Source organism: Capsicum annuum, chromosome 8 (assembly GCF_002878395.1).
Source record: "Capsicum annuum cultivar UCD-10X-F1 chromosome 8, UCD10Xv1.1, whole genome shotgun sequence".
Taxonomy (NCBI): Eukaryota; Viridiplantae; Streptophyta; class Magnoliopsida; order Solanales; family Solanaceae; genus Capsicum; species Capsicum annuum.
Window position 1 is genome coordinate 127,391,277 of NC_061118.1, and position 15,643 is coordinate 127,406,919.

Consider the following 15,643-nt stretch of genomic DNA (forward strand, 5'->3'; position numbering starts at 1 on the left):
AACTTGGTAAAGTATTATGCATGGTTTAAATGGCTTGGAATGGTAAATGGTTAATGGTTATGCTAGAGGGGTACATAGAATCCCCCATTGGTTTAATATGGTAAATGAAAGGGTATTTGAAAGTCTTCTTAATGTGGTTGGCTATGTATAGTACTTGCAAGAATGGTCGGCATGATGATACCACCACTAAATGGACTTGGTTAATATATGGTAAATGGATTGGTTGGTTGCTTGGTAATAGTTCTAATTGGTAAATAATAGAAGAATATGTAGCAACATTGTGGAAGGTCGAGGTACCGAGGGGGGACCGAAATTGAAAAATCATATTTTTTTAAATAAGGTTGTTCTTGGAGACCATATGAATGATGTCACACTATATTTTGTGGGATATACCAGTTATCCCAAGTTTTCTTTCTTGGTCGTGTGGCTACATGCATTGGGGCCCTTTCAACAAGAGGAGCTAAACCCATATAGCCTGTGGGTGGTTTAGGATGGCAAAGCTACACAAGCCAGGTAAAGGTTTAAATGCATGATAAAACTGGTCCTTTTTCCTGGCATGGTTATATATATATGTATGGTTGTGTGCATTTGGATTGTTTTGCTTTGTTTATAATTAGCATTATTTTATCCGTGCCCTGATATCATACTAGCGTTCACCCATAACCTATATACTAGAGGCATATACTCACACTATGTAGGAACACCATTATACTGCACTTAGATAGTGATTGACTTAGGGTCAACACTTGGACAGAATTAGTGAGCTTCTATCCTTTTAGAAGGTTCCATTTTATGTCATGGCTATTTCTAGACATTTTGATTTTATTTTGGGATATTGGTTTTAGCCATGGTTGGGGGCATGTCCCAACTAGATTTTTTACTCTTCTGGTTAGAGTATTTATGGTACTTCTATAGGTTAGAATGGGCGGGATCGTTATGGGTGTTAGCCTTGGGATTGGAATAAGCTAGTGGGCTGACATCATTGGATGATATTATTGGTTGTTCCATCATATTTTATTTTGGGTTTGATTATATTGTATTTTAGAACATCTTTGGTAATGGCCTGGTTGATGTCCTTTATTTTGGAATAGTTTGGTATGGCTAGATTATTGGTATGGGATGGTTGGACTCAGTTATGTCGGTCACAGTTGTGATCCTACCCCAGAGTCTTTGTGTGATTTGTTACACTATCTTACTACATGCTCAAAATTTAGCTCACTTAGGACAGGCAATTTGAGGTTGGTTTGGATAATAGGGGTGGTCTCCGGTCCTGGTAAGACTTTAAAAGCCCATTACGATAAGGCCCTTGAATAGGTCTCATCAAGTTGGTATCAGAGCCTAGGTTCATAGTCAATTGGAAGTCCACAAAGCCGTGTCAAGTAGAGTCTATTATAATGGTGTGTAGCACACCACACTCATAAGGGTGAGGCTACAAGGCATTTAGGAATGTTTCACTTTCTTGGTATTCTATTTTAAAGCTTAGAGGCTTAGTCCTGGAATCTTCTCTAATCCTTGTTTGTTTGTCTTTCTGATTATGCCTTATAGATATTGAACAAAATAAAATTCTTCTATCTCATCTGAGAGGTAATGCTAAAAGGGTGCATCTTACTTTTGGGTTTCATCTTTGATCTCACGATCCTATCCCTGATAGTTTTGGTATTCCACTAGTTGGTACTAGTCTTCCTCAAGGAGAGGTGAATAGTAAAAAATTCTTTTAGTCTATTCATGTTAATTCTTTGATGGTTGCTGCTCAGGCTAAGCAGGCTGCGACTGGTGCTTTATCTACTGAAGACACAAGGGTTGGGCAATTTATAAAGATGGGTCCTCCTATTTTTTCTAGAATAAAGGTAGAGAAGGATCCACAAGGCTTCTTGGATAAAATGGGAAAAATATTTTAGCTGATGTAGGCTATTGATATGGAAGGGGTAAACTTTACAACTTATCAGCTAAAAGATGTTGCATATTAGACATATGAAGAGAGGACAAGGATAAGGGTGCTATGGAAGAATCTATCTTGCGGGATAATTTTTTAAGGCCTTTTTAGATTGGTTCTTTTTGTAAGAGTTGAGGGAAGAAACAATGGAAAAGTTTATGAACATCAAGAAAGAGAAGATGTTTGCCAAGAAATATGCCTTAAAATTTCACTAATTGTCAAGGTATGCTAATAATTTAGTTACTAACATGCGGGAAAGAATGAGAAAGTTTGCTTCTAGGTTAAATCAGGATTTGATATTTGAGAGCAAGACTACCTTGCTGATTAAAGATATAGATATATCTAGGTCGATTGTTCATATGCTGTAAGTGGAGGATGAAAAGGGGAAGTAGGCAGAGTTTGGAGATAGAAAATGGAAGAGGAGTAGATTTTTAGAATAGGGAGGTGCTCAATCTCAGGGTGGTTGAGATAGTGAAAAACGGCAGAAAAAGAAGTCGAGGAGTTTTGGTTCCTACTCTTCTTCTAGTGCTCCTAACCAGTTCGGCGATAAACGTAATTATGGTGGTGATAATTTCCAGGCACAAGGTGCCAAATCTCAGGCCAGCGGAGGTCAGTCAGTTTTTATATGCCCTCCTTGTTAGTTCTCTAGTCTTTCTCATTGGTATTATAGTGATGAAGGATGGTATAAATGCTTCAAGTATGGCCTGGTAGGCTATCGATTTAGGGATTGTCTAGTTAATAAGGTTGCTATGGGGGCGAATAAGATTTCTATGGCTTCATTTTCTGATCCTGCACCTATTGGTATGACATCTACTGCTATTGCTACTCCTGGTTCTATTATTGGTTGGAATAAGTTGTATGCTTTGACATCCCAACTGGAATCTGAGGCATCACCTATTATCATTACTACTACGCTAAGGCTTTTCTCTTGTGATGTATATTGTTTACTTGATCTGGGGTCCACTCTCTCCTATGTGACTCTTTATGTGGCTATATCTTTTTGTCTTGATCTGGAAGTTATTTTGGATTCTTTTTCTATTTCTATCCTGATAGGTGACTTAGTTATTGCTAAGAGAGTCTATAGGGGTTGTGTGGTATCTATTGGTGGAAAAAAAGACCATGGTGGATCTATTTCAGTTAGGTATGGTGGATTTTAATGTTATTGTGGGTATGGATTTTTTGCATTCTTTTTATGCATCCTTAGTTTGTTTAACCCATATGGTTATCATTAGATTCCCTATTGAACTAGTTATAGAATTAGATGGTGGTTCTTTAACGCCTGGGGGAGATTTATTTCTTATCTTAGAGTTTAGAGGTTGTCTCTATCACTTAATTCGGGATAAATATTCTCACCCAAAAGGTCCTTTTATCCAATCAATTCCAGTGGTTAATGAGTTTCCAGAGGTCTTTCTGGATGATCTTTCTGGTGTTCCTCCAGATAGGAAAATAGATTTTGGTATTGACTTGGTTTCGAACACTCATCTAATTTCTATTCCTTTGTATAGAATGGCTCCAGTTGAGTTAAAGAAACTCATGGAGAAACTTAAGGATCTACTAGATAAGGGGTTTATTCATTCTAGTATATCTTTTTGGGGTGCACCAATGTTCTTTATATGCATGAAGGATGTTTCCCTTTAGATATGCATTGACTATAGGCAGTTGAACAAGGTGACGTTCAAGAGCTAGTGTCCTCTTCCATTGATAGATGATTTGTTTGACCAGTTGCAAGGTGTCAAGTTCTTTTCTAAGATAGATCTTTGGTCTGGGTACCATCAGCTAAAGATTAGGGGGATGGGTATCCCTAATACGGATTTTCGTATATGCACTTTTAGTTTTTTATAATATAATTTGGGTTGACTAAGGCTTCGGTGGTATTTATGGATCTGATGAACAGGGGATTTCATAAGTATTTGGATCTGTTCATTATTGTATTTATTGATGAGCTCCGTGTCATGTTATAGACCTTAAAGGAATAGAAGTTGTATGCCAAGTTCTCTAACTGTGAGTTTTGGATGAATGTAGTAACTTTCTTGGGTCATATTATTTCTAATGAGGGGATCATGGTGGATTCGTAAAAGGTTATTGTGGTGAAGAGATGGCCTACACCTATGACTCCATCCAATTTTTGGAGCTTTGTGGGTTTAGTCGGGTATTATAGGTGGTTTATGGAAAGCTTTTCATTGATAACTGTTGCTTTGACTAAGTTAACTCAAAAGAAGGTTAAGTTTTCTTGGTCAGATACTTTTGAAGGGAGTTTTTAGATGTTAAAGAATAAGTTAACTTCGGCTCTAATTCTAACTTTGTCAAAAGGTAATGATGGGTTGTGATTATTTGTGATGCATCTCGTGTAGGCTTGGTTGTGTTTTGATGCAGCATGGGAAGGTGATTGCCTATGCTTTCAGGTAGTTAAAAGTGTATTAGGGGAATTATCTTACTCATGATTTGGAGATATTAACAGTTGTGTTTGCTTTAAAAATATGGTGGCATTATTTGTATGGTGTTCATGTGAATATCTTTTCTGATCATTAGAGTCTACAGTATGTGTTCACTCAGAGAGAGCTTAACCTCAGGGAGAGAAGATATCTTGATCTTCTCAAGGACTATGATATGAGTCTTTACTACCACCCAGGTAAGGCTAATATGGTTGCTGATACTCTCACCTGGTTATCCATGGGGAGTTTAGCCCATGTAATGGTAGGAAAGTGGTAATTGGTAAAGGATATTCAACGCTTAGCTAATCTTGGAGTTTGCCTCTTGTACTCCAATGATGGTGGTGTAGTAGTGCAAGAAGTTGTCCGATCATCTCTAGGTGCAGATATTAAGGAAAAGTAAGTGCTACATCCTATCTTGATGAAAATCAAGAGTGACGTTGGTGGGCTAAAGATAGTAGTGTTTGAGATTAATGGTGATGGTACTTTATGGTACCAAGGGAGGTTATGTGTTCCTGATGTCGAAGGTTTGCGATAAAAGATTTTGGCTAAGGCATATGAGTTACGCTATCTTGTTCATCCCAGCTCGACTAGGATGTATCATGATCTTAAGGAGATTTATTAGTTGAATGGAATAAAGAGGGAAGTAGCTGATTTTGTGGCCAAGTGTAAGGTGTGTCAATAGGTTAAGGTTGATTATATGAGGCTAGGAGGGTTGTATCAAGAAATTGATTTGCCCAAATAGAAATAGGAAGTGATCAGTATAGACTTCATTATCATTCTTTCTTTGTCTCAGTATCAATGTGATTTGATTTGGTTCATTATGGATAGGATGACTAAGTCTGTGCACTTCTTGCTAGTACCGACTACCTTCTTAGTAGAGGATTATGCGAAGCTGTATCTTTAGGAGATCGTGAAGATGCAAGGGATGCCTAGTTTAATTATTTCTAATCATGGAACGCAATTTACATCACACTTTTGGCTACCTTTCCAGAAAGGGTTGGGCGCTATGGTTAGTCTAAGTACTGCTTTCCACCCACAGATGAATGGACAAGTAGAGAGAACTATTAATACATTTGTGGATATGCTTTGTGTTTGTGTAATTTATTATGGTAGCAATTGGGTTGAGCATCTATGTTTGGTGGAGTATGATTACAACAATAGCTATCATTTTAGTATTGGAATAGGCCCTTATGAGGCATTGTATGGTAGGAGGTGTAGATATCCTATTAGTTGGTTTGAGCATGGTGAGGCAGACATATTTGGTCCTGACTTTGTTTACCAGCCTATGGAGAAGGAAAAGGTGATTTGGGAGAGGCTTGAGGCTTCCCAAATTCACCAAAAGTCCTATGCGGATGTTAGGTGTAGAGAGTTAGAGTTTAAGGTTGGGGATAAGGTTTTTCCTTAAGGTATCTCCCATGGAGGGAGTAGTGCAGTTTGGTAAGAAGGGGAAGCTTAGTCCTAAATATGTGGTCCTTATAAGGTATTACAGAGAATTGGTAATGTTGGTTATGAGATGGAGTTGCTTTGTAGCTTGATCTTGGTTCATCCGATCTTTTATGTTTCTATGTTGAGAAAGTGCATTGATGATCCTTCTTCGGTTGTTCCTTTTGAAGGATTGGGTATCTCAAATTCTTTGTCTTATGAAAAAATCCCAGTTGAGATCTTAGATAGGCAGGTTCATCGGTTGTGGACCAAGGATTTGGATCCGATTAATGTTCTTTGACGGAACCATAAGATGGAAGAACATACATGGCTAGGGAAGGAGGACATAAAGTTCAATTATCCATATTTGTTTTCTGCTCCTAGGATTCGTGCGAAAGGTATGTGTTCTTTAACACATCTTTATTTTTAACGTTTATTGAAGGAAAGATTAATATCATTACCTCTTTGTTTTCAAACTTTGTTAAAGATTAGAAATATATTTGATAATTCAAATGACTCATGCGTGTGGTTACCCCTACCTTGTCCATCATTCAGGAATGAATGTTCCTAGCGGGGGAGACTGAAACACCCTCATTTCTGGATCTTTGAAAATTTCCAGGAATGTTGGTCTCTATACCCAATATGACTCAGGGGTATAAGTCGTATGTTTGGGTACGGATGGTATAGTCAGACGTATGCTAATCAATGTTATTTTGTAGGATGTATTTTTGTTACTAGAATAGGTACGACTTAGGGGTACGAGTTGGATTTGTGGTTACAAATTTTTTGGTTCCCTAACTTAATCTTAGACTTGGTTACTTAGGTTGGGTCTGAGTATGAGTAGCTCACCATGATCCATAAGCCAGGGTACGACCCATACGCAGGACTCGTGTGGTGGACAGTGTCTAATTATTCTTTGGGTTTAAATATGCCAGGGGTACGGATGAAGGGTACGTATCGTAATTGGATATGAGTGGAGGATACCACTTGTATTGGAAGGGTATGAGTCGTGAGGGTCAGTCGTACCCCTGTGATGGGATTTTTCATGCAACTTAAGTAGGGGTATTTTGGATATTACTCCACTTATCCTCATAAGATCTTACGACTTCTAAACTACTTGGGAGGTTATTTACCCTATTATTCCATCCATTAACACATAGAAACTCTTCTAAACACTCTATAATTCTCTTAAAAGCTTTTGGGCCAGGAAAGTAAGGGTTTCAACTAGAGGATTGATTTGGAGCTTGTCTTGGTGATTTCTTTCCATCATCATCTTGTTTTAAGCTTGTTCTCTTCCCTCATTGTTAATTTTATCTAAAGGTATGGTTTTTATGAATGTTTTCATGATTTCATTGAATGTATGATTTTGGTTACCAAATATGAATTAGAGGTTTTTATATTAAATGGTTGGTTATGTTTTTCCATGGTTTTAATTATTCTTTTGTATGCATTAATGGTGGTTTTTGATAATTGGCTTTCATGGGAATGGTTTAATGGTAATTGGAATTGGTTTTGATCATATTATGCCCCCAATGTGTTTGACAGAATGCTTATAAAGGTATGTTTATTGCATTGACTACTTTTAATGGAACTCTTACTTGTTTTAAAACTTGGTAAAGGAATTATGCATGGTTTAAATGGATTGAAATGTTAAATGGATAATGGTTATGCTTGAGAGGTACATAGAATCCCCCAAGTGGTTTAATATGGTTTATAAAAGGGAACTTGAATGTCGCCTAATCTACATGTGGTTTGCTATCGATAGTACTTACAAGTATGGCAGATATGATGATACCACTACTAAACGGCATTGGTTAATAAATGGTAAATGGATTGGTTGGTCACTTGGTAATGGTTATAACTAGGAAATTATTCTAGGATCTTTAGCAAAGCCGTGGAAGGTAGAGGTCCTGGGGGAAAAAAAAAATCAAAAACTCATACTTGCTGATATAAAGTTGGTCTTGGAGACTGTGTGCATGATGTCACACTATATTTGGGGGATGTATTAGTCATTCCAGGTTTTCTTCCCTGGTCGTGTGGCTACATGCACTAGGGCCCTTTCAGTAGAGAGAGCTGAACCCCTTTAGCCTGTGGGTGGTTTAGGATGACAAAGATACACAGCCAGGGTAAAGGTTTTAAATGCATGCTAAACCCAGTCTATTTTCCCGGCATAGTTATAAATAAATATATCTATATAAATATAAATATATGGTTATGTGCATATCGATGCTTTTACTTGGTTTTAAAAATGGCGTTATTTTATCCTTATCCTGAGATCATTCTAGAGTTCACCCACTAACCTATTTGCTTGCGGTTGTATACCCACGCTATGCAGGAAATGACCTTTATACTCCTCCTACATAGTTATTGACTTGGGGACATCACTTGGACTAAAGTAGTGAGCTTCCAACCTTTCGAAAGGCTCAATTTCATGTGATGGATATTTCTAGACATTTTGATTTTATTTTGGTATATTGGTTTTGTCCATGGTTGGGGGCATGTTCCAACTGGATTTTATTACTTTTTTAGTATGCTTTGTGGTACTTCTATGTCTTGGAATGGGCGGAATTGGTATTGGTGTCAGCCTTTGTATTGGTATAAGTTAGTGAGCTGACATCATTGGACGATATTATAGGTTGTTCCATCATATTTTATTTTGAGTTTAATTAAATTATGATTTGGAACATCTTTTGTTATGGCCTTTGTTTTGGAATGGTTTGGTATGGATGGATTATTGGTTTGGGATGGTTAAACTCGGTTGGGTCGGCCACAGTTTTGATCCTACCCTAGAGTTTTCGTGTGAGATGTTATACTATCTTGTTACATGCTCAAAATTCAGCCAATTCAGGGGAGACAGCTGGAAGTTAGGTTGGGTAACAGGGGTGGTCTCCGGTCTCGGTCGAACCTGGGATACCCATTACGACAAGGCCCCTATTTGGGTTACGTCAACCTGGGCCTCCTTTCTTTTCTACTGATGGTGCAAGAAAATATGCGCTAAACTGCTACACTATATATTAGAGGTCTCTGGCTACCCAGTCGTTATCATCATCACTCCCACAATCATCATCACTATTAGTCAGTTGTTCAAATTTAGCTTGAGGTGTCTTATCTGCATCAATATCTTCATTTTATGGCTCATTATTAATAGGAAAAAAGTGCTCATCAAGTGTATAATCACTCATCGTGTTAATAGCCAATCAATGAACAAATCTTGGAGAATTTGGCGTATTGTGTTGGAGGATTTGGCGTATTATCTCTAGGAAGTGTTACTAACTATCTCTCAGCTAAAATAAGAGAGATTTGCCCATATTTCTGCTCCAACTGCTTGATAGCAGTTGCATCTGACTCAACCTTTTGGGCCAATCCTGAAACATCGGCCTTGAGTTCTTTTAGCAAAGCCTCTTGACTCTCTTTACCCTTCGTCAGCTTAGCCAACATCTCTTATATTCTCTATTCTGCATCTCATCTACCTGGTGTAATGTATTCGTCTCTATCATCATAGTTCTGATCTTGATTCCTTGCCCTTGGGCTCGGAAACCTGCAAACTGACGATCCGCATACTTTTCGTCCTTTTCAGAATCAGACTCATGCCTTCTAGAAGCTGCACTTTGCACCCCTACTGCATTAACCTCCTCAAAATTTACTATATCAAATAGGTTGGCCAACTCATCAATATCTATCATCAGTAGTGAGATTTCCTTTCGGCTACTCTTTTTTCACCAAAAGCTCCAATTTCATAAATGTCAGAACCTCTCTCAACCTCTTGAGTTTTTACCATCGATTAGTTAATGAGATTTGATCCATAATATTTAAAGACATCTCCTATCGTAACTCATGTAGGATCCTTTGGAGATAGTGTCTATCATTGCTTTAGAATAGATAGTCAGTGCCCTAAAGAAGATATCCATCAGACTTGTCCCTGAAATCCAGTGGTTGGTAACCATTCTAAGCTTCTTTTTGAACCTTAACAATGCCTCATACATAGATTCTGATTGCAGCTAGCTGAAGTTATAAATCTCGTCCCTGAGCTGCAATACCCTGAATGGAGTAAAGAACTTGTTGAAGAACTGTTAGTGTAACTCACTCCACGTAGTGATGAACCCTCTGGGAAATTCCCTTAGCCATAAAGATGCTTTTCCCATAAGAAAAAATAGTAACAACCTTAGTCTCAATGCCTCCTAATCTACCCCATATATGGTACATGAAGTGCAGATTCCAAAAAAAATTCACCAGATGTATGCTTAGGTCTTCTATAGCCAACCCTATAAACATGCCCTTTAATTACAATAGCTGAATCATAGCAGTAGAAATATTGAACTTGACATAAGGGGGAAAAACAGGAGGAACGATAGCTCCAGTCTCTGTTGGCTCAAAGTATCCCAGATCCTCTTCATCATCTCCATACAGCTGAACATACTAATATGATGGGATCACTTGAGGTCATCCTCTTTTATATCTATTTTGGTTTCCACAGAGTACTGCTCAGCGATTTGCTGCCTGTTTCTGCTCAGCTAACCCTACCTCCTAAGATATGCATTAAGTCTTTTCTACTACCCTTCTCTTATTCTCAGTTTAGCCTAAAAGCTCATCCGTTTGTCAATCAACAATGTCCTGAACACCTTCAGAAGGAGGAAGAGGCACATCATCACAAATTCCTTTAGGAAGATTCTCTCTCTTCGGCTCTATCATCCTACTAGGTGTTCGTAGGATCCTCTTTGGATTCAGATTCAGTGGGATTAAGGGATTTTTTCTACTTCAGGTGCTAGGAATACATCAGTATATTCCTAACTAACAATAAAAACAAAAAGAAAAATCCTTAAACTGCAACAACCTCAATTCACAACTCAATACTATATTTCTAGGCAACGACGCCAAATTTTTTATGATATCCAAATAACACCTCATATCAGATGATGATATGGTCACTGTCAAATTATAGTAACCCAACTTGGTTAGGGTCGAATCCCAAGGGAATCTATGGTTTGCAGATCTCAGCAGTTGTAGTCAACGAACAAAACAAGGAAAGAAAATGGGGGGTAGGGGGTTGGATGGCAGAATTGAACAAGAGAAAGTATCAACTTCGGTTGTGAATAGTTTTCCGTGGCTACTCAACTCCTTAGGCTTATCATGCTATGTTGAGCCAACCCAATACCTTGTATGCAGACTCGTTAAGTTATGTACCTTCTGTAGTATTTTGAACGAGTAGAATGATTCCACCATTTACCTTTTGAATCTCACGATGTCACCTTAATAACCCTTATCTTGATCCCAATTAACTATTACCTTTTTATTCTCTAGTTATTAGGTGACAGTTAATGGTCATTCAATATATTCCATGTTTAGCATGGATCGAAAATTAACTTCAAATTACTATTGCACTTATCTTTTCCTAGTCACTACTCCTCTTTTGGAGTAAGTAGCAATAATCTAGGTGGGATATTAACATTGAACACCACTAAGAAATATATTATAGTAAAGACAAAGAAATGCATGCCATGGGTATTGGTTCAGATCAACAATCGCACTTCCCCTAATTCATCAATCCACCAGGGTTTCCACAACCCTAGCTGTGGGTTTTAGTCACTCATGATCGTGAAGAAATCAACAACATTAATTCTTGAATGTATAGATGAAATCACAATGAGAAGAAGTGTAAGAACCCACAACGTAACTAAACTTATCAACTGAAGTAAATACAAGGTAATCTTAAGATTAGAATCGGATCATGGAATCAAAATATATTTTTGAATATCAAAATTGTGTAACTCCTACTAAAAAATGCATAAAGGGTATTTATAGTACATAAGGAAATCCTAAAACCAAATCCTAAAAAGAATAAGAGAAAATTAGGTCATTGCCACCTACTCTCTTTACCTGCTATCTAGCGCAGGGGGTATGTGTAGACCGTAGGTACAAATCCTGCAGCCTAGCTCTCAGGATTTTGACCTCTGGCACCTGGTCTGTCCACTTGAGGTCGGTAGGTCCTACATGCAGTCCATAGGTTGCCTTAGTTGGAGTTGGGAGTCATCTTTTAATCTCTTTTTCACTTCTTAAACATGCTTTGATCACTAACAAGCTGGAAAACATGCTGAATATCCATAATTACTCAAAAAAGTGTCCAAAAACACACTTTTCACCTTTTTGACAAACTTAGCACCCAAAACATGATTTCCTGCAAAACATACCCAAAACAGATCATTCATAATACCCTAAAAAAATTGCATATTTTCCTTGTTTTAAGCCTCAAAACGGCTATATTTCTATAGCACTTCAAGTAACTCAAAAGTGTGTCAATTAAACCCACCTAATACCTCAATTGCGCATACCTATTTCTATGAAGATGCCTAAGACATCGCTAATTCTCCACTCACCTTTATTTTTAAGATAGTGTAGAGAGAACAAACTATATCTAATATTGTCCACTATTGCCTTGTCACCCATATCCCTCTTTCAAGGATGATATGAGTTCCAAAAGTTAACGACATCCCCCTTTTAAGGATGATGTAAGCTTTAAAGAACTTGGGATTTTCACCCATAAATCCATCTTAGGCATTTGCGATTTTCACCCACAAACCACAGCTAATTCAACAAAGCAGTAGTGAAACCCATCATCAACAAACTAGAATCTACACAAATATGTCACAACCTACACATAATTTCATCTTAGTTAAACATAACCCCAAGTCAAGAAAGTTTAGCTACTCATGTAGTTAAGGAGAAGAGATATACCAAAAGGTTCATTCAAAGCATCTATGGAAATGGAATATTAGAAGATTCTTCAATTTAACTTCAATTTCACCAAACAAAAATTGGAAAATTCAAACACAAGAGTTTCCCCAATTAGTAGGGTTACTAATTACCCAAAATTTAATTTTTCAAAGGATGGAATGCCAAATGGGATAGGGTTTTATCATTATAGGGATTTGGGGTTTGCTGGGTTAAATGACAGAATTTCCCTTGGGCATAAATGTGCCAAGACGCGATCGCTATAGTTTGACAATGATCACGACTATAGCGAATGCCTTTAGATCCTCGTAATCATGGTTGTTGACTAAAGTAAACTAGCTGCAATTACTTCCCTCAGACAATGATCTTGGTAATGGATACTTATTACATGCTGGGTCTTCTGGTTTGCATTTTTCTTCACTTTTTGGTTACTTTCCAAATAAAATCCATATCTTTCTTTCTCATAACCTGTATGCCTGCAAAATGTCAAAATTAGTGCATTCAATTAACACGTTTGTCTTATCACCTTCAAATCATATTAGTGTGCACGAATTTTGGATGTAAATGAGTGGTAAATTCACCACTCATCAACACCTCCAACTTAAATCTTTGATTGTTCTCAAGCAAAACTACCTCTTACTCAATGAGACAATGAAAATTTAAACTCATTTATACAACCTAATGATCACAAAAACTTCAAACTTTATTACTACCACAAGTAGCTCTTTAGACATGGGCAACACTAATCTCACAAAACCGCTCAACATGAAATGCACTTTCAAAGATACAATGGACTTTATGGAACAATAATTCAACAATAACTAACACTCTAGAAATGACTCCCTTTTGACCTCAACTCCATTATACCCCTTTTTGCCTCATTTATTGGAAGATGAAAATATCACCCACCTAAAGTTGTTTACATACCTCCTCAAATGACAGATATCCCACACATACCAAATTATCTAATATGTAACAAGATATTTAAGTGTGAAGCTCTCTCTCTCGCAAAGACTCTCGATGCTTACAAGTACCATACCATAGGCTTGCCCTTATTTTTAATCGCCATTATAATGAGTACACTTGGTTGGGGATCTCGAAGGGCTTTTTGAGAATGTAACATAGGTTTGGAGAAGGGTAGGATATCATTTAGGAACAAATTGGCTATAACCTTCTTGAACATCTACATCACACTATTCCATCCAACTTTTGACCATGGACTACTTCTTTTGTTTTCACTCTTTACATATGCCTATTTTAGCTACCTTGACTTACCAAACTTTTTGAAGGCATATATCATTATCTTATTTCTTTTGCAATCTATGCCTCATTCTTCTTTTCTTTTTCACTTCTTAACTCATAGGCATCCACTTTCACTACCTTTTCCCAAGGTCATCTCTTCCAAACTTACCACCCCCAACGTAGGCATTTAGCCTTAATTTTTATTTCCTATGTTCAAGGAGGGTAGGGTTCAAGAGAGGGAAAAATATTTAATGGTTCAAGGTTTTTGGTAGCTAAAGAAAGGCTTGAAGGATCAAATTGGGAAACTATGGGTTCTAATCTAGGCATGGGTAGTCTATTTAGGCTAAAGTGGGTTCCTATGTTCACAAGGATGTCCTTGGATAATTTCACCAACCAAGCATAATAGAAATTAGACCTGAGAGACTAACGGGGTAAGTTTTAGATGGTAAAAGTATGCATGAGATTTAGACAAATATGCTTACCGTACATGGAATGCAAACACTTCAAGGGGCTCAATTTCTCTTTTCACTAAAGAAAAAATGGAATATCTACTAATTTTTACAATCCAAAACTTTGGGGTTACAAAAAGAGGTAAAGTATTATTACAAGGTTGCACACGTCCGTGTCCTTTATTAATGAAAATTTTTTTGCACGAAGGGGGTGCTTTCTTTGCATTTACACTATGCACAGTTTGCTATTTATGGCACCATACCAAGCCGACATCTCACATTTTGGATTTCATACGGGAAAACCATATGGCTACTCAGACTTAACCAAGGTATAAGTGCAATCGAATATCCAAAATGCTACAAGTACTTAAATTTACCTTGCATTTATATCTTCGATGCTATGGGTACACAGACTTCCCCTGCATCTATGGATCGAAAACCAATCACAATGATTTTCCCATAAGAATGTCGTAACTCAAGCTATCATAGAAAAGGATTGTTGGATTTCATCATATACAAAATAAAGATAAAGTAAAAATCTAAAAATGAAACAAGCAACTAATCCATGAAATATGACCACCATTAGAGTGCCTAAATATTAAACACATAGAAATAAAAATAATCCAAAATGATGCAGAAACATCCATAAATATCTCAATAATATAGGCCCAAATGAATAAATATGGAGCTAGGAACCCCCAACTAAAAATCTTGTAGTGACCTCACTGCATAAACAATAAAGCATAAAAAGAGAAAAGGGTGCTCCCTGAAATCGTATCAAGAGCTATTTTCGCCCTCAGACTCTGCATCATCTCGAACATCATCCAAAACAAAGCACTCAACTAGAGCCTCATCACCACTCTCAACTTGGGGGAAGAAAGTTTATCTTGGGGTTTTAGAACGTTCCAAAGGCCCTTCACCCTATTCCTTATTTTTCTGAAGATCTAGTCCCTCCTTTTAACCCTTTTCTTCATCTTCTCATGTGAGTCCCAGATCTTTTGTATGACTCTGGCAATAATGAGTAGGCCTTCTCAAGACTAACAATAGTGGCTCCCTACATATGCTGATATACCAAATACTTCTCATAATTAGATTGAAATATATATGAATGACGGGTCATGGAGGGCTATCCTGACACCTGAGGTAACCCCAACACAAGATCCCTAATCGCCCTCAAATCAATACTATCCTCCTCAAAAAGGCTAGTTGTGGATGTCCTACAAGACTTTGTTTTCTCATATGTCGACTTACCCAAGTCAATCTTTCTCTTCTTGCTATTGATCGATGCACCTTCACACCAAATTTTAAGAGGATAAATAGGGGTGCATGGGAGCACCCACGTGTCTTCATGGTACTCAACAACCCCGACTCTCTTGCATAACTCAATAATCGAAGAAGAGAATAAGAGATTCATACCATTATGGTTCTTGAAGAACTTT